The sequence below is a fragment of the Hetaerina americana genome, unplaced genomic scaffold, assembly GCF_022747635.1.
Source record: "Hetaerina americana unplaced genomic scaffold, ioHetAmer1.1.p SCAF_4, whole genome shotgun sequence".
In the NCBI taxonomy this organism is placed as follows: Eukaryota; Metazoa; Arthropoda; class Insecta; order Odonata; family Calopterygidae; genus Hetaerina; species Hetaerina americana.
In genome coordinates, this window is record NW_027286985.1 from 69,766,077 (window position 1) to 69,784,832 (window position 18,756).

The 18,756-nt window shown below is 39.7% G+C and overlaps 1 protein-coding gene and 1 non-coding gene across 4 annotated transcripts in view; one reads left to right on the forward strand and one right to left on the reverse strand.

Annotated features, from left to right (window-relative positions):
• Window positions 1-18,756, forward strand: part of DAT (Sodium-dependent dopamine transporter) — a 208,858-nt gene that overhangs the window by 18,100 nt on the left and 172,002 nt on the right. Inside the window, exon 1 of one of the 3 annotated variants that reach the window (XM_071590853.1) lies at window positions 14,380-14,898. The exons of the other annotated variants lie outside the window; for them this stretch is intronic. The gene's annotated coding sequence lies outside the window, so the exon portion shown is untranslated. Of the gene's footprint in view, window positions 1-14,379; window positions 14,899-18,756 lie in introns of those variants that run through there. 3 annotated transcript variants of the gene reach the window in all.
• TRNAE-UUC (transfer RNA glutamic acid (anticodon UUC)) lies at window positions 11,364-11,435 on the reverse strand. Its single transcript has one exon. It is a non-coding gene; the product is annotated as a tRNA-Glu (tRNA).

Genomic DNA, 18,756 nt, shown 5'->3' on the forward strand with positions numbered 1-18,756 from the left:
CGATTTGTGCAAGTGGCTCAAATCAAAGAAGTATCATTGTTCATCGCGTTGACCACTCACGAATCATTTTTTTTTCTATTCCCTTCGCATGACATACTATTTCTCAATTCTTATGCATTTAAAAAAAACAAATTCGTTTTGTATCGCGATTAATATCCAGACCGACCATTTATGAACTTTCTCCCCTCCTCTCGACTTATCATCAGAATACCGGATGCTGATTGTGCGTACCAGTGCCGCGCCTACTCTTGAAGAAAATGAACATTATATGAAAGCTGATAAGAATTAATTGGATGCTAAGTGATGATAGCTCTCGCTATGTATCCAGTATCTCGAATGGTCAGATGACTTATATAATAAGGCCATCTGCCTAAGAAATTCACCGCAGATTGGTCTCAAATGGTTGGTTAAAAAGAGAGCAAGGCATTGTTTCTAATCATGATTCGGACACGAGGAAATATTTCTCTTCAGATTGCGGAAATTCCTGGTCGTTGACCGGGTCATAGGAGACTAGTTCTCAGTTTAGATAGTTTATAATTGCTCACTGTAATCACGAAAAATCACTTTAACTCGGCATAGAATATAGGAAGTAATTAAAACAGGACTTTTCATATTACCCGACAGCAATTATTTATTTTCGACTTCGTATTCCTTTTTGAGGGATATGCTTTAAAACTGTGGTTTTAGATTTATCACCAATCCTGAATGATCTCGGGTCGAGAAGACACCGGGCTCTAACAGAAATCAATTGTGAAAAATAAACTCTTTTCAAGAGTGTAATCGTTTCTTTGCCAAGTTACCGTCGATAAATGTACGCGCATGTATTCATGTTGAAATATTTTAATTGCCCTTCATGAGTCTGATATCATTTTAACGATTTTTCGCACAGCTGCTCGCGATAATGTTTGCGTAAATGTAACTGTATCCTTTTCGACTGTTTTCTTTATTTGCATTTGAAGCACAGCATGTAATATCCGCATAAAATATTGTGATAGGGTTGTGTAGTGACGATGAGCGTTATGTTCATTAGGCAGGTATTCCCAGTGAAGGTCTCCACGCTTCCCTCTGCTTCCATCTGCTTTCTTCCATATCTCCCTTCCACCTTGATGCTATCTCTCCTTTAGCCCCTTTAGTCTTTCCAACTCAGTTATTATCCCACCCAATTCCTATTCCTTTCCCACAGGCTTTAGTATAATTTTCTTGCCTTCGCCAACTCCCTCAAGTATTTACCCTTCCCACTCAGCTGATCTTTTTCTTTCTTCTCCTCGTGAACATAATTTCAAATGCTAATAATCTTTTTTTCTCTTTCTCTCTAAGTGTCCAATTAACTAACTAATCCATAACATTGCCGCACTGCTAAACAAACATATTATCATTCTTTTCCTCAATCCTTTATCAGTCCTTCGACGAAGTAATCTCCCTTTCTTATTGAAGGGGTTCTTAGTTAATCGTATTGTACACATATTTATTTTCATTAACCCAACTACCTAGATATTTTATGATCTTTATATTTCACGCATCTTTCTACTATATTTATTTGTTTTGTTTTTATTTCCAAATCTCTTCCTTTTGTGCTAAAGTTATATCTTTGTCCTATCGCATTGAATCTCATTTCATTTGATAAGAATTAATTTTCAACTATATGGAATCGTGTTTTCCGTATGAATTTGAGTTGATTCACTAGAAAATCAGCCATGAATTTAAATTTCTCCTAAATTTAAAGCTCCCCTATTTTCCCCAATTTCAGGTCAATCCCTTCATCTCCTCATTAGTTTTCATATTAAATATTTTTCTTAACTTCCTTGTTGTAGTATCGGTCCTTTTGTCTTCCTCTTCTAGTTTTCCTTTTTGTTTTATATACCATTATCCATTCAAAAGTTACCGATGGGGGAGAGGGATGGGTGGTTGAAGGAAAAAAACCACCCAGAAGTTTTGAGTTTAGAAAAGATTTGATAAACATTTACCATATATGTTGAACTAAAAGTTTGGAGGATAATATTTAATATTTATACAATATAATATCAATACAGTACAGTAGTAATCTCTATTGTATTAGCGTATACGAATCTTCTAAAGTTTACGTAATGCTTACGTAGTATTGATAGTTAAAATTTACACGAGAAATACTTAGACAGCGTGCATGGGAATATGATACTGCGTATCCCAAAGGAAATATGGCTGAAATACAACTACATAAGATTGATACACGTGGAGAGCAGGCTGCAGGGATTAAATGTGGGGGAAGCGAGAAAGAAGCTTTTGAAAAGGAATATGGCTGAATTTATCATTATCGCTACAGATATTTAATGTGTGCATTATGGAGGCAGTTAACCAGACCAACGAAAAGGCATAGTTTTAAGAATTCAAAAGGATAAAGGAAAAGTATGTTGCGATTTACAGATGACAGAGCAAGTGGAATCCTTCATCTACCTGGGTATGCAGCATAACATGGAATGGAAGAAGTCCAACTGACATCAAGCGAAGACTAGCGCAAGAGGCAATTACTATGTTTAAAAAACCTAAGGCTGGAAACAAGGAAGCAATTCGCCAAGAATTCCGTGTGGAGTATGGCCCTCTATGATCCCGAGACTAGGAACATTGGAAAAGTGAACCGGCGAAGAATAGAAGCCTTTGAAACATGGTGATGGAGGAGAATGCTGAAGATCAAATAGACAGGCAAAATAAGGAACGAGGAAGTATGTAGAAGAGCAGAAGAGGATAGGACCATATGGAGAACTCTACGGCAAAGAAGAAATGGATGGATTGGGCACACATTGAGGCACAATGGATTGATTAGGAATATAATAGAAGGAAAAATAGAGGAGAAGATTCCACGAGGAAGAACAAGAGACATTTACATAGGACAAATTAAGAAGGACGTAAAAAAGAGAGGGTATTTAGGATTGAGGGCATTGACGTTAAATAGAGTTGAATGGAGGGCTGCATTAAACCAATCTTAGGATTAAAATACTGATGATGATACGAGATTGGACTGAAAAGTTTCCGACCCCAGAAAATTTGAGAGAAAATGTCTTGTTTCTTGGTTAGGTCGGAAACTTATCAGACCACCCTCATAGCTATACTCGTAGAGAGAGTAGAACACCTTACAGATATTATAGCCAATAGAAGTAGAAGATGAAAATACAACCTCAATATAAATAAGATTAAAATTAAGGCAGTAGCTTACAGGCAAGTAAGGGAACGAAATTTCCAAGTAAGACGAGGGAATGACGCACTGGAACAACTGGAAGTTTTACTATCAATATTGCAGAATAACTTGTGGTAGAGGAAGCAAGATGGGTGTAGTAAACAGATTAGGAATGGCAACGAAAGCTTTCTTTCAGAAGAAACAACTACTAGTGGCTAAAATGAAAATTGGTGTTATATTTCGGCAGGGTGGTTTGATTTCTTCGGGGTGGGGCTCATTTCCTGCCCTTAATGCTGATGTGCAGTGTCTAACTCTTATGGTGCCCCAGTTCTTCTGTTATTATCTCTCCCGTGCTCTTTCCCACAATGCTCTCTCCTTTTCTCCTTTAATGCCTCGCTTTTCCTTACGCTGAGTTTTAACCATTCATTCCCAGCACTACGTTCAGAGGGCCCCTGATTTTCCTTGTTCTTCTTCCCTTTGCAACGTTCCTAGTTTGGATAAAATTGTGCCAAAGTTCACTCGAAGATTTTCGTGCATATAAATACTGTCTTTTGATGATTCATATTCTCCTCTTGCGCAGTACTTGTCTCTCCGTCTCATGATCTCTATCTTGGTGTGCTTTTGCTGGTCTGGGTTTAATTTCCGTCAAGCTTCTTCGGTTACCTGCCACCTCACTTGCTTATATGTAATAGATTCGGGAATGCATTCGTTCTGTTGCTCGTCATCTTAGCATAGCTTCATGATTGCGTTGTTGCACTGCATACGAGTATTAGTGCGCTCGCTTTATTCCTGTTTAGCGGTCTGTTACATTTTGTAGGGCACTGGATCCATTTCGTTAAGTTTCGTTTGAAAGATGCCCTCGGAAATTTCTCTTGCGAAAACAAGGTTGCATCTTTGCGCAAGCAAAAAACCTACAGTTATGAAGCAGAAGGTTCTATTCGTATCAAATAATAATGCACTGTTCCACTGTTCATAAATATTTATTTCAAACTAAGTTTCGATGTAACTTAATCATCATCAGGTGATCTGAAACGGTGAAAATTATACAAATAATAATAGTATATGAATTTGGAAAGACACGTTTGGGTGATATAATCAAGTTAAAAATTTTGCTTATCCATTACTTCAATATTGATATTGCCATCTTTAAAGGTCGAAGTTCATTATTATGGGCGCCAGGTGTACACTAAACATCTTTTATAAAAAGTAGCCTGCGACAAGGGTGGGAAATTTGGCTGTAACGACAATCTTCCAAGCTAGAAACAGAAGTGATATATTTTGACAATGAACATGTTTTTATAATAGGTATACGGTTTTCCCTTCGTAGTACGGGTGAAGGCACATCTCACATATGTACAATGCTATTAAAGGATATTTAGGTGGATATTTTAGATTGCAGGAGCTCGGGATGTGAATATGCTCGAGTAGGGAAGATGAATGAGAAGATACTTGAGTATTTGTACGAGGTTTTAGAATGTGAAGATACTTAGGACGACTTGTCTTCCGCGCGTATTCCGTAGAGGTAAAGTACATCTGCATATTACTCTGTAAGCCTCCACGCGTGTGGCAGGGGGTGTTAGATAACCAACGAAAAAGTGATTGTTGATGGATGATTAATGGCTTCAGGGTGAATTCAAATTGTGTCAAGTTTTGCTACCTACAAACGTTGTCTCGAATTTTGCGATTTATGATTCCTTGTATCGATCGGTTGGGGGGGGGGGTTAGTTTCATTTAATTTCTCTGTCCGGCCTGCCAATGAAATTCGGTTATGAAATTATTCCTTATGGGCCAGCGTGAAACTCGAATGCTTCGTATTTGAATGAAAGTTTCCAGTCGTCTGTGTAGTTTTCGTGCGCTCAAGTAGTATCACTGGGGCTATCCCAATCCACACTATCCAGTTATGATGTGGCACTCTCTTTTCACATATTATGATTCTTCACGAAACGTAGAAGTAAAATGAAAGGAGACATATGCCGTTTTTTCTGACTTTGTCCAAATTCAAAGTGTTTGTTCGAAACGCGATAAATTCTGTGGCCATCTAGATAATATACGTTTATAAGAGGGAGGAGGTCAGAAATGTCATCGCCGCTAAATTCAAACGAGTAGTGACCTCAATTTCTCAACGCAGAACTGTTTGTTTTTGTTTGTAGCCTCATGCAGTCACCGAGTCTCCTTTTTTTCTGCTTTCCTTAAATGGCCACTAAAAAACTTGGGAGTAAGAGAAGTTGATGTACAATGTAATTTTTCCATCATGAGTTAATGACACGTTAAGGTCCTCTAGAGCTTGTTCAAGCCTTGGTTATTTTTTTGGCTTAATACCATTTGGTTTGCATGTGGCTTAACAGGGAGTGGTCATGTTAGCTGCTAATGCTATAATTGTAAGAAATGTAATCCTATTTAGGGGGCAGTTTGCCTATTCGGTAGTGTTTTCCTCTGCTGGGCTGAGGCTTCCGGCTTCAATACCCAGTTGAGGTCTTAGACCAACCTCATCTAAACGCTGAGTGGAGCTCTATCCTTATATTCCATTTGGGTTATTTTTGCATATTTTCCCACCTTGCTGGTCAATTATTGTGGTTTTTTTGAAGGCCATTTAGCACGAACTATAAATTGATCATGAATATTTTGCCATTTTACTAACGAAATGTGTGTTGATTCATTGCAAAAGCTTTAGCTAGCCATTAGCACACTTGTACTTACATGGTAAAGTTATTAACGGAAGTGGTCGATTAACAAGGATTCAGTTCGATCAAACGTGTATTGCTTTTTAAAGCATTCAGTTCAAAGAGCTATTGATTGAGAAATATGGATAGCTTTCGTAGTGTCTTGAGTGACACAGTCCATGCTACTAATATTAGGTTATGTCTTACTTAATGCTGATTTTTAATAGCTATTAAGTAGATTATTAGTTATTGAAATTATTTCAAGATACATTTTGCCTCATGGTTGCGGTTTCTTTACTCACAGTTTGACAGTTCAAGTATACTCTCCAGGAGAGAATTTTTGGATAGCCTAAACAATTGGTGGTTTCTTGCAGTTACATGCCACCTTTTGTGTGAATGATGTCCATTCATCCACCCGCCATTTTTCTTTCTCCTTTGAATAAATTATTCCGTGTGATTAGATTAGATAAAACAGTGGACAAAAAGATAATTAAAAGGATGTAGAGCTGACGTAGCCAGAATGACATGCGATAAAATTGTGTCTACCACGAGAAATTAATTTCCCTCTGGTAGATGGATAACTGTTTGACCAAGGAAAATATGGCAAGAAAACCTATACTAGAGGCTCAAATTGTGGAGAAACAGGTCACAGGAGCCTATCTTACAGGATGGAAGATGGCATTAGGATATTTATCTGCATATACCAGGTGCTTTGCAACTCACCTCTGGAATGATGTGGACAGTGGGTGACTTAATATCAAGCATGCAACATCAAAATAAGTTTTTCTTAACTTTTAGTGACAGTTTAATTTTAGATAATTTGAATTTATTAGACAAATGTGAGATAATTTGATGGGTTTCACAGCGAAATACACTGAAAGGTACACTGTTTTATTTCGTAATTTGATGATTCAGTTATATTCTGCTCGGGTTTGATTTTGCACTTGAAGCATTTTATGATTGAGGGGTATTTAGGAACAGGTATCAAAGAAAAAATCGCTAACATTTTAATCGATCTCCGCGGTCACTTCGCTCCTACTTGTCATATTACACCCATTAATTCATCTTGAGCATGATATCATTTTGTGAGTGACCCGTTTAATGCTCCATGGCTAAAATGCTAGATAGCTACATGAAGTAAGTCATTCAGTGAACGACTCGAAGTTGATGTTCGATTTACCATGTGATTTCTTTCACATCAATTTTATCCTGCCATTTTTAGCTTGTAACTAAACTTTATTGTTTACAATTTTAAACGATGAAGCAATCTGCTTAAATCTCCGGGTGAGATCAATATAGAATCACTCATAAAGCCTTACTATTCGTGAATAAGTGTAGTGAACTATTATATCTGCTTATTGGTGAATGAAACAGCTTGGGATCCATAGGCCTTTTTTTACAAAGGTCGCTTCAACACTTACCGGTTTGTATACTGTATCTTTCCGGAAGAAATTACATCACATGTCTCTTCGGGTATTTTCAGGATAAAAATGTATTCATTGACGTAGGAAGCGTAGACATTCGCTTTTGAGGTAAATTTCTCACTGCGCTCATGTCATTAGTACAAACTGGAGCTATCTGCACCCAACATGTAAGGAAGCAATATAATTAAAAATATTGAAAAATACAGTTGCCATCCTGCAGAATTTACCTAAAAGTTGACGATAAAAAATCTCAGTAAGCAGCCTCAAGATTGATTTGATAGGTGTGGGTAGTAGAGCTTACTTAATAATAACGGCACCATGAGACGTGCGAAAATCACTCATACTGCGGGGAAGTTTCCGTGCCGCTTATGATTTCACAGGCAAGCCAGCCAAAATGTCACACAGTTTGAGTAAGGCTGTCAGTATCCTCCTACAATTAAACTTCATCAGCTATACTACCATGCCCCCTAGAGAATGATACGTACACTTACCTGAATTCGTTATTGCATGATTAATTCACTCGAATATAAATGAAGGAATGAGGACATGGAATGAAGAACACAGTGTATTTTTCCACTGTTCTTAATTTTGGTAATACTATTTAAATAAAGAACAGTGGAAAACACATTGTGTTCTTCATTCCATGAACTTCCACAAAGTTAAGGCAGAAACCATCGAAAGGAATCAGACTTTATTTTGTGGAATCATTCCATATTATAAAAACAAAACACTTCTTGGTAATTTTGCGAGAGCACCCGAGTATTTTTGTCCTTTGACGATGATAGCCAAATGTGTAAAACGGTCGGTAAAAATGTTGTGTTGCAGTAAAAGTCCTGGAAAAATATTAAGAATTGTTTTGTTTCTACGAAGCAGTTCGAAAATAAAAGACATAAATATCTGAATATCGCTCGTAGCTGTTTCTTTGCCCACAATTTATTCAAGTTTCAACCGTGAATCATCCGGGGGTGTTTCCTTATTCATTCCATCGTTGGCCGAGCCTTGAAGAAAAATGTGCACCAATCTTTTGATATGCATCTCTGAAACAATCAAACGTTTCCTTATGGTGGGTCTGGGTGGGCAGTGGCGTCACCGTTTCACCATACCGCAATGCAATGGTGCTCCGGACGAAACGCCTTGCCACTCCAGTCACGGCGTGCAATTCCGACTTTCGCAATCCCTCCAAAGACTCCGGGGGAAGATGGATTATGCCGCTCGCCGTAGTATGCTCCCCCGAGAAGCTGGACGCCTGCCAATCGGCCTCCCACTCTCTCACTCACTCGCGAGGCGAGGAGAGCTTTCGCCTCGCGTCCCATAGGACTTAGCCGATCTCTCGATTTTCGCTGGGTGATACCGACAGCCTCAATGCCTGGTGGACGAATGGCACCTTCGGCAGTCCACAATGCCTCTCCGTCTCGGTGAGCGGTAGTTCGGTAAACCCGATTTACCGATCGAAAGTCGAATTTTTGGAGTGGGTCTGAGCAAGTCGAACTTTGTCTAGACATATTCTTTGGAGTAACTGTAATCCATTCTAATATCAATCGTGAGAATTTTCACCCGGTCGCTGTCGGGACTGGCAAGAGCATATTGGTGTAACTTATGCGATTTCCATGGATGTGATTTTTCCTTTCCCCACAAACCCAGTGATTGTTCCTCTCTACAACTGGCAACGGATCTTGTTCTCCCAAGAAAAAATTGAGTCCTTCGCGGTCGTGTCGGTATACTCGTGGTACCTCATACACACACTCTGTATTGCAACGTCATATTATTACTTCAATCAAGGCATTTCGTTGCTTAAATATCCGGTTATTAAATTGAATCAACGTCGAGGACAATAACAAACACTCAAACCATTGGGGGAGGAAAACTCACCTAGGCGAGAATCGAACCCGCGAACTTTGGATTAGCAGGTGAGGACGCTTCGCCACCGGGGACGATAATACTGGGTAAATAATTTGAGGTGAGAGCAGGAACCTCGAATACAGGTTGGACGAGTTTTCGCTGGGGAAAGCCTTCCAAGGAGGGAGGAGGTCAGTCGCCTCTACGCCACTCGCATTGCAGATGCATTGCCGTTTGTTTGGAAAATCGATGATTTTCCGAAGAAACGGCAATTTGGGAGGGATAGTATGGGCATCTGCTACGAAAACCCTAATGTAGAGCTTAAAAGTTTTACTCGTATAAACACGAATTTGAGATAACGTACGTAGAAAATGGTTCTTCGAAATACGTTTAATACTATATCATCTTCCTGCGTTAAAGGGCTTTTGAGAAAGTTTGAAAATAATTGATTTTAATGCTAGTTTGTGTCATTAACAAAAAAGAGCCTGGTTTTCGGGCCCGTAGACCAAACATCTCGGGATTCAAGCGCGATTCCAACTTTATTCAAATAATCATGCATCACTGTGGACGTCATATACGCGGAGAGGCTGTTCGTTCCAGCACGTGTGGTATTTATTACAGAGTATGCGTTATATCTTGCACTATAGACCTTCTACTTGGGTGAACACGTAGAGTATCAGTGCTCAGCAGCATATGCCGCCACAAAATCCTGTTTTTTATTAGACGCTCGGTATTTACCTCTACTTTTTTCAGAGTTCTCACCATCAGGCATGGCGCCAAATCCGCTCCGTCCTCAAAATACGCCTCATAGCACCCTAAAAGTGAATTTCACTGTGGATTGTAGATTTTTGCAGCGGTTTGATACGCCCAAGCAAGTTTTTGAGACATATCTACTACCTTCGGGGGACTTTTGTGGGTTTACGCAGTGCTGTGCGAATTTATTTCGCTATATCGGCCTTCGATATGAGAAGTATATCGGAAGTATTGAATATACATATATATCATCAAAGTGATTGTTACTGGACATATATTAGCACTATTTCTCACGTATCTTTTATGGAATGTATCGTTCATATCGAATATCAACTAAATCGTTCATTTTGTGAATCGATATATGAGGGTTCATTTTCCGATCGTCTGATCAGGGAAATAAATAAATGTCGACCTGGTTGATATACCGTCATATCACTAGCTTTTAAGTTCCTATCTTGGAAGCTGGACATGGATGGTGTAAACAGCAGAGAAAAGAACTTGGAAATCAAATAACTATTGACGAAATTCTAAACAGAGCTGGAGAAGTATAAAATATGCCTAAAGTATAAAAAAATATTCAGAAGATTTAGACATATTATGTGGCACATTTTAGATAATATAAAATAAACCTATCTGTTTTGAGAGGTTAAAAAGAATATAAAGGTTGATGGTAGATGGGGGTAGGAAAAATGAGAGAGAAAAGGAGACAGGACGAAGTATTTAAATATTACAATTTCATGGACTGTTTCTCTGTTCATGGGTGCAATAATCCGCAGATAGCTCTATAGGTTTTAATAATTTTCTTGTATCCGAATTCAGAAAGAATTTACTCTCTCACTCTCCGTGTGCAACTCTAGATGTTCCCATTTAGAGCGTGTTTCAGTGGCATTTTCTTTTTGATGCTAACAATTTTCCGCGTCTGTAGGTTTCTCGTGTCAGAAATCATGTTTCCATGATTAACGCACTTGGCCCAATCCAATACATTTAATTCTCTTTTAACGCCATACAGAGCTTTGGTTTCTAGCCAGAAAAAAATAGTAAACACTCCAATAAAAACATTTAAAATGGGAGCATATTAGCATGAAGAAAATGCAAATCACCTACGCATTTCAACGTCATTGTTCGGAACACTTGAATGTGTTATACTTCACTCTAGAATGCTTAAAAATTTCAATGTGAAGCGTCAATCACAGTTTTTGGTGTGGTAACACGGTTTTTACCATGACCAGACAGTTTCATAATCTTTCTTTATTAAATTTGGGACTTGCATTGTCGGTGTAATATTAGGGTCAATCTCAAGGCAGGAGAAAATATGGGGATCTATGTAAGGCAACAACTTGGACTAAAACAAAAGTTACGATAACCTTACACACACAATACAGATGTGTGAAGGAATGCAAATGCAAGGAATTTGTGGCTGTAAAAATAACACTTTGAGGGGCTTTGCTCCTAGAACTAAAGCTAATATCTTATTGGCAAGTTTAACCTGGGATACTGATGGAATAACTTATTTCAAAGCGGAAATCTTATAGCAAAAAAATGTTCCCATGCCGGGAATCGAACCCGGGCCTTCTGGGTGAAAGCCAGATATCCTAACCACTAGACAACATGGGATTAGTGTACTGTTTTGCAATATATCACTGGAAATATATTTGCAATTGGAATAGTTGCAAAATTGGAATATAATTTATATTTTTCTTAATTATGCCACCGAAGCCGTGTAAGTGTGCGTGCATTTACCAGGCAAAAAATTAATATTTTTCTATTGCGTGACCAACCGTATTTCAGCCAAATTTCCCCTCAATCAGGGTTTGGCGGTATTGGATGGTGCCCTTCTCGGTTAGTATTATTGGGCATCTATTATGGAATCCTTGAGTGTAGGGAGTACAAAACTCAGGGTATCCGCCACCTGTGAAAACCAGGAAAACTAAGGGAATTTTCAACTCAAGGGATGTTGATGATTATTCTGGGAAAATCTGTATTTGGCAAATAAAAATGACAGGCAGGGGGAAACTTTCGTACGCAAAATGTGGTACGTATTTTTGTTCTTCACAGCCCTTGCCCAACTTAACCCTACATTGATAGACTGCATGCACTATGGTTGCACAAAATGTGGCAGAGGTTTCTTCTTCAAGTAAGAATAAGTTCTGAAAAATGTTGTCAACCGAATATATTAATGTGATGTTCTGATGGTTTGAATTCCTTTTTGCCGTGGTATACCCCTTTTATGTTGGTAATATTTGTTACGTAGAGGTATTGTTAATTTTGTTCCTCGACCGTAGTGCACGCCAAATTTTGTGCCTGCTTCCTCACACCAGTGGCTAATACCTCATAAGAATAAATTTATAAACATCAACATATTTCTACGAGGCCTTTATTCTCACGCACATGCACCAATAACTCTTTCTCTAGTATATTTCACAATATTCTTCCCCAACGTCCCCACATCCTCCACCCTTTCAAAAACATCCTTTCTTGTGATTCTGTCTACCCAAGTTATTACCAACATTCGTCGCTAATATTGGACTGCGCAGACTTTCAGTCTCCTCCATTCTACCTTCTCTTTAGTCCATATTTCGTCCCCATGTTGGGTATTGCTGCACGAAAAACCTGTATAAGAGTAATAATTTACCCCTTAATTCAGCGCTAAAGCTTTTGGTGTAAAATACTGTTTTTTCATGTTGAAATATCTTTCTACCATTCATATTATCTCTCTATTTTCTCATTTGTCCTTACCATCATATATTTAAAAAAATATTTGCTTGATATGTAGTGCTCAATTAACATAGAAACCAATGGCGTGTAAAATTCACGTATCATAGTAGTAGGGGGACAGTTCTTTCGCGATGCCAGCTGTTATTTTCCAGGAAGATCTAGTAGGTACCCCAAAAATCATTTCGTCACAGCAGGGTGAAGCAGAGAGTATCCGTAGACGCAACTCAGAATCAAACATAGACCATTCAGTCAGTATTCCTAACCATTGTGGGACTACAACACCCTCATCTTTTATTGTTAATGTTTAATAAATGAGGTAATATTAAGTTGATGGACTCGGTCATAATTTTGTGGGAGGACAGTATTGCTACTATCAAACTAAACATTTTGTTCCTTCCACACATCTTTTATTACGCAATAACCCGTCCAGCTGGTTTCGCTTTCTAAAACACCTATAGAGGCACTGTTTTTCGTATTCATTCTCGTGGTGAGTGCGCCTAGTGCTAACGTACGTCATGAAGAAGAAAGAATATGTATAATGATCAGATGAGATGAGTGAAGGTGGTGAAGTCAAGGGTTTGTTCACAATTTCAGCGATTACCAACCATTCGAAACTCATGGCACACCAAACTTGCAATTTTGAACCCGCGGACCGCTAACTAGAATAATTTTGAAATATATATATATATATATATATATATATATATATATATATATATATGAAATAAAGGTAATAAAAGTTCAATTTTATCTACGTGAAAGTATAAATAGCTGGTTTCCTAGTAGAGAATTTATTAAAGGTTGTTTTGTTGTAAGAAACATTGTTGGCGTTAGTTGTTGGTCCTTATCTAAAATTTATCCTAGGGCCAACAAAATGTTCTCCCTGACTACCGGTTGACCACCGTTGAACCTGAAGAACGGAGTGTCAAACCCATCAGAATGGCTGGGGGAAAATTTGTCGTTGACTACGTAGAAATTTATATGGAGTATAATCACCAAATTTTCCATAGCATCACAAATCCGGTTGGTGCCCTTTTCTAGTCCTTGTGACTTCTCGATTTGCAAACGTGACTTCTCAATTTGTAATTCCACGAAATAACGACGATTTTAATTCACTCCGAGTTTTCGCCTAGTGCTACATTTTGACGAGGTGATATAATCACGTGTATCAATGTTGGCTTTCCATATATGGACGCCGAAAAAATCGATTCGAATCAGAAATTCATTTCCGATGCCCTCCGGTCCATGTTTGAGACCGGAAAAAGAATTGCCGATTCACTGTGTAAAACAGGTCGGGAAAAACATGAATACATATTCATCCCGTTCCCTCGTCTCACAATCCCGTCCCACTCGACACGGCGGGAGGTGGCATTCAAGAGGACGATGGAGGAAGCGAGCGAAGGCGCGGAAGGGTTGAGGCAACAACACCTCTCTCTCTCACACACACGCACATACGAACGTCACGTAGTTAGTGTCGGACAACGCTTTCGGGATGGAGAGAAAGGGCGCCTCTGGGTGCCCGTGGCTGCCGAGGCGGAGAGGAGGAGGGAGGGAGGAGGTTAATAGTGCTGAGCGAAACGTAACTTTTCCGATGGAGCGAGAGAGGGAGGAAGGGAGAAAGTATTTTTCCGTTATATTTGTTTACCTTCTTTTTTTCATTCATCCGCGCTTTTACGTGTCTGTGGTCGGCGTGTGTGGGATCGCTCCTATCCTCTTTCTCGGCCCTCCACCCCCGTTCCCCCTCCCGCTTACCCCCTACCAGCGCGGCAGAGGAGGATAGCGCGGCAGAAGACGAAAAAAGAATCCGCCTCACTCAGTCGCGTGTGGCATTCTCTTCCGAACGGAGATCTCTTCTCCCCATCGTCCGTCACTTTCGCGAGCGGTCGCGGAGTTTGAGTCGACAACCAACTCGCTTGACCCTCGACTCCTTCCGACTGTTCCCCGTTCGGTCCCCGCCCGGGTGACCCTCGTCTTCCCCCGACGGCTTCTTGAGATGTGCACTCGATCGGTGGATTGGTGGGGTGAGGTGGAATAAAAAAACATTGAACCAAGATCTGCGCACCTTTCGATTCGCTCAGAGTCGAAACTTGACTCTGAGAAGTTGCCCTCCTTCCCCTTCGACTGCCTCTTGACCGTTTGTGAGTGCGCACATGTGTGTGTGTGTGTACCTTTCTTCTCTTGAGTTTGGCTTTTTTTATACACTCCTCTTCGCCTCTCCCAAGCCTTCGCTCTCAAATGGGATTAGGAGAAGGACGGAGTGAAGAAGTGAGGGGTGGGTGGGAGTCGAGAGAGTGTTGTTGAGAGGAAGAAAGAGATACGGTATCGGCCGGGCGAAGGAAACTAGACCACGGCTCGCTTCAAGGTAAGTGGGTACACGGACTCGATGCCGGTGTCTTGGGGACTGTGGGGATTTAAAAGCGCCACCATCGCGTTCCTGGGGGCTTCCGGGTCGCCGGAAGGGCCGCGGAATCTCGTTCTTCTCTGTGAAAACTGCGCTCTGTTCGCGGTGTGGTTCTCCTGGATGCACTAAAAAGGATTCGCTCATATGCAGTGAGGATTGGGGGGGGGGGGGGAGGCGGTTCGTCAAGTGATGATGATACGCTTCGCTCTCACGTCGGAGGACAGTTTCTAGGTAACGAGTCGGTTTCGCGTCCGTTTCCACGAGCTCCCACAATTTAACGTCGGCGATTGAATGTTTTCGGTTCGTCGATCTCTTGTTTGGCGGAAGGATGTCGAATATTTTTGGTAGGCGTTCCACGGTTCCCTCGTCGAACGGTATTTCTACGAGATGCAAATGAGGCAACCGCTAACGAACTTCGGGCCACACGCCAAGTTTTCGGTTGAAATTTTTAGAGCAGTACTAAAAGACTCGGGAGAAGTATCATTTTGACCTATGTTCTGTTTAGAAATATCAGTTCAACATATTTCAATTAAGAGATTATTTGACATCCGTTCTCAATTATGAACAATTCTGTGCTAATTATCTAATTCCATCGAGTGGCTTTCTTTTCTCCAGATCTTATTTATTGTCCCTTGGTCTTTCTCGTGTGTGGGTATCATTCCAGCTCTTTTCACTTCCTTCATCGTTTTAAATGTTCACTTTCTTCTCTTACGTCATTGATGAAATTAACTATATATTTTATTTTATTTATTTATCCCTTCAAGCCAGGGCGTGTGGCAGGGGGTGAATACACACCAGAATTGTTTTACCTGAGCATGACCCTACCGTGGTCGAACAATGCTATTATGATCCCCTATTGTTCGTGGAAAAAATGACATCTTAAATCTATCTGTTTTACACTTAATTTCTCTAATTTTATTAGCATGATTTCACCTACCATAGTGCGATGGGGGTTATAATACATTCCAACATCACTGCTAAAGAGACCTTCCAATTTGTTGCAAGAGCTTCAATATGTAATTTCACCTTCGCTCCGTCAGTGATTCCCAGCCCAGCTGCTGTAACATTTTGGATACGCTACTAAGTTCATCATAACAAATTTTACAAATGTAGTTATTACTCTGTCCGTCATCTAAACTGTAAAATTTCCCTTACCAGATTTTACTAGGAATACATATGTGGCCCAGGGAAGTAAATTGATTCCTCCAGCTCTGATGTATTAATTTCACACGCTCTTGGGTTTCGTAATATGTGACCTCCATTCTCGCCTGCCAAATTAACCTTTCGGGTTTATTACTGTGAGGTTTTGGTGTTTATATCTGATGCTTTTTTTTCATATAATTAGTGACTAACTTTGGATATCATTTTATTTTCAATGACAATATAGTTGTTTCCACTTGATTTATCTGTGGAAGGCCATTAATTTTGTCTTTGTTGTATTATATTCTTTGCGGACCTTCTGTAACTGACATGTACGTATATAACGATCGTTGAAGGCATTTTTAGTGGAATTATTTTCTTGATGAAGTTTTCTCGGGTCACCACCGGGTCAGGAGTTCCATGTGGGCCAACATGGAACTCCTGATTCGGTGGAAAATCAGAGAAAACTTCATCAAGCAGATACGCCGGGAAAGCACCAAATTTATTCTCTGTTCCTTTTCTGAGAGGAGAATGTTCAAAATTGTATCAATGCAAGTTTAAAACTCCTCCCCAACCCATTTTCTTTCATTTTACTGAAAATCCATATTGTTCCACTAGTATTTCCAATTCATATGGTGCGTATTTGCTTCTTTTCCTTATTTGAATTCCATTTTTCCTCCTGTTTTCTTCTGTAGACACCCACGTTTCTCCTATTTCATGCCCGTTTGATTTCCACCAATCGCCTCTAGAAGCAGGCATAAGAGGCATAATTCTTCTCTAGTCTAATGTCCCAATGGTCCATGTTGCTTATTCTTTGAGGGCCACACCCCACACGACGCTTTCCACCAATTTTACTTGTTGCTGGCTGTATCTTCTTTTAGCTTAGTAGTTGCCTCTTCATTGTAATATCCAACTGTGATTGAACTATTCATCGCTTGATGCCCGTCAACCCTCTTCCAACCCATTTTATGCCAATTTCGAGGTAAATAAATGATGCTTCCTGTTGCAGTTACTCACTCACTGCAGTAACGTGGTTCGTGGTAGTTCATTGGGTTTGCTGTTGTCATACCGACCGAAGGGCTCGGGTTCGATTCCCGGGGACGCTTATCGTTACCCTCAGCTTCAACCAATCTGTAAGATTGTTCGCGTAACAGATCCTCCAGGTTAACCATATGGGACACAGGGAGAGTGTGAGTCCGATGTGTGAATTTCACACGCCGTTGGGTCTAGAACTAGGTGAGTTCTAACTTTGCCTTTAAAATCAACCTTGGGATACTACAACTTGGGGTGGTGGAATTGTCCTTTCCTCATGCTAGGATTTTTAGCTTTTTCCTATCGATCTGCATATTGTGTCCTTGAATTACTTGATCCATTGCACTCGAAGATACCTTCGTGTCTTCTCGGTCGTATGCAATAACTGCAATTTAATCTGTGAACTTGATAATTTCCTCTTTATTCAAATTAATTGCTTTGATGTTCACTCTTTGAGCTTCTTTGACTGTCACTTCCAAAAGCGTATGTTGAGTAGTGCTGGTGAAAGAGTGCATCCTTGTCTAACTCCTTCTTTTTAAGCTTCTATGTTTCTTTAAGCATTAGTTCGCTTGCGAGGATAATAACAATAAGAAAAACAGAATCAAGAAAACCAAAAAAGCATTTAAGGTGCCGACACTATGTTTCCATCATGTAGAACGGAAACGCATCAAGTTTGAGGAATACGTGACGACATACAAATCGTATTATAATAGACTTCTTTAGTGTAAGAATGAGTCAAATCTGAGAGAAGTACTCCAAATAAAAGTAAGTAAGTTCCAAATAAAAGAGACAGAAATACCTGGTATCATCCTCCTAAGGTTCTAAGGTATGTTTTTTTCACGCTTACCTAGGCAATGAATATTGATTTTTAGTAGCGATCGCTAGCTAGTGATGTTCAAATTTAAATGGTTCCATTTGCATTTACCTCTTTTAAATTGAAAGATGAAACGACGAATCAAATCAATTTACAAATCCTGCCCTGCTGTTAGGCTACGAGAGAAAAATAGGTTAATCAAAAACTGAAGGTTATGTTTCCATCCCTTATGTTTTAGTTTTATAGCCAGCGCTTTAAATAATAATTTTTTCCTTGAATTATACGTAAAATGAGCCACCAAGATACTCATAATTCTGTTCGCAACGCGACATGGGTGAAAATGAGGAGGGAATCATTTGATAAATTTCACCAATTTCCGTCTCTTCGAGTCGAACTCCGCGATATATTTATTTATTTAATGGCTTATTGAAAATTGGGCCTGGGGTGCCGCGATGTTTTCTCGACTGAGTTGCCGAAACAGTCGATAGATTCGTGAAACTTAGCTGTCAGCACGCCGAGTGATATTGCCGACTGCAAAGTTGTCTGGCCCTATTGGGGCCAGACAACTCTTGAAGTCACAGGTCTCGTTAAGTGAAGTGTTGAGGAAGGCCACGGGAAAACATTTAACCTAACCTTGAGCCAATATGACTTTATTCATGATACAGGACCTGTGTAGAAATCAAGCTCAAAAAATCCAAATTCTTGAACAGGGCGGAAAAAATTTAAAGGTCGTCATATTATTTTTCTCAAGGTATACCTTGTTACTCTTTTATTTTCATTTGTGCGAACTGGAATGAGTTTTATCGTGCTTAAACGGATATGAATTAGAGGAA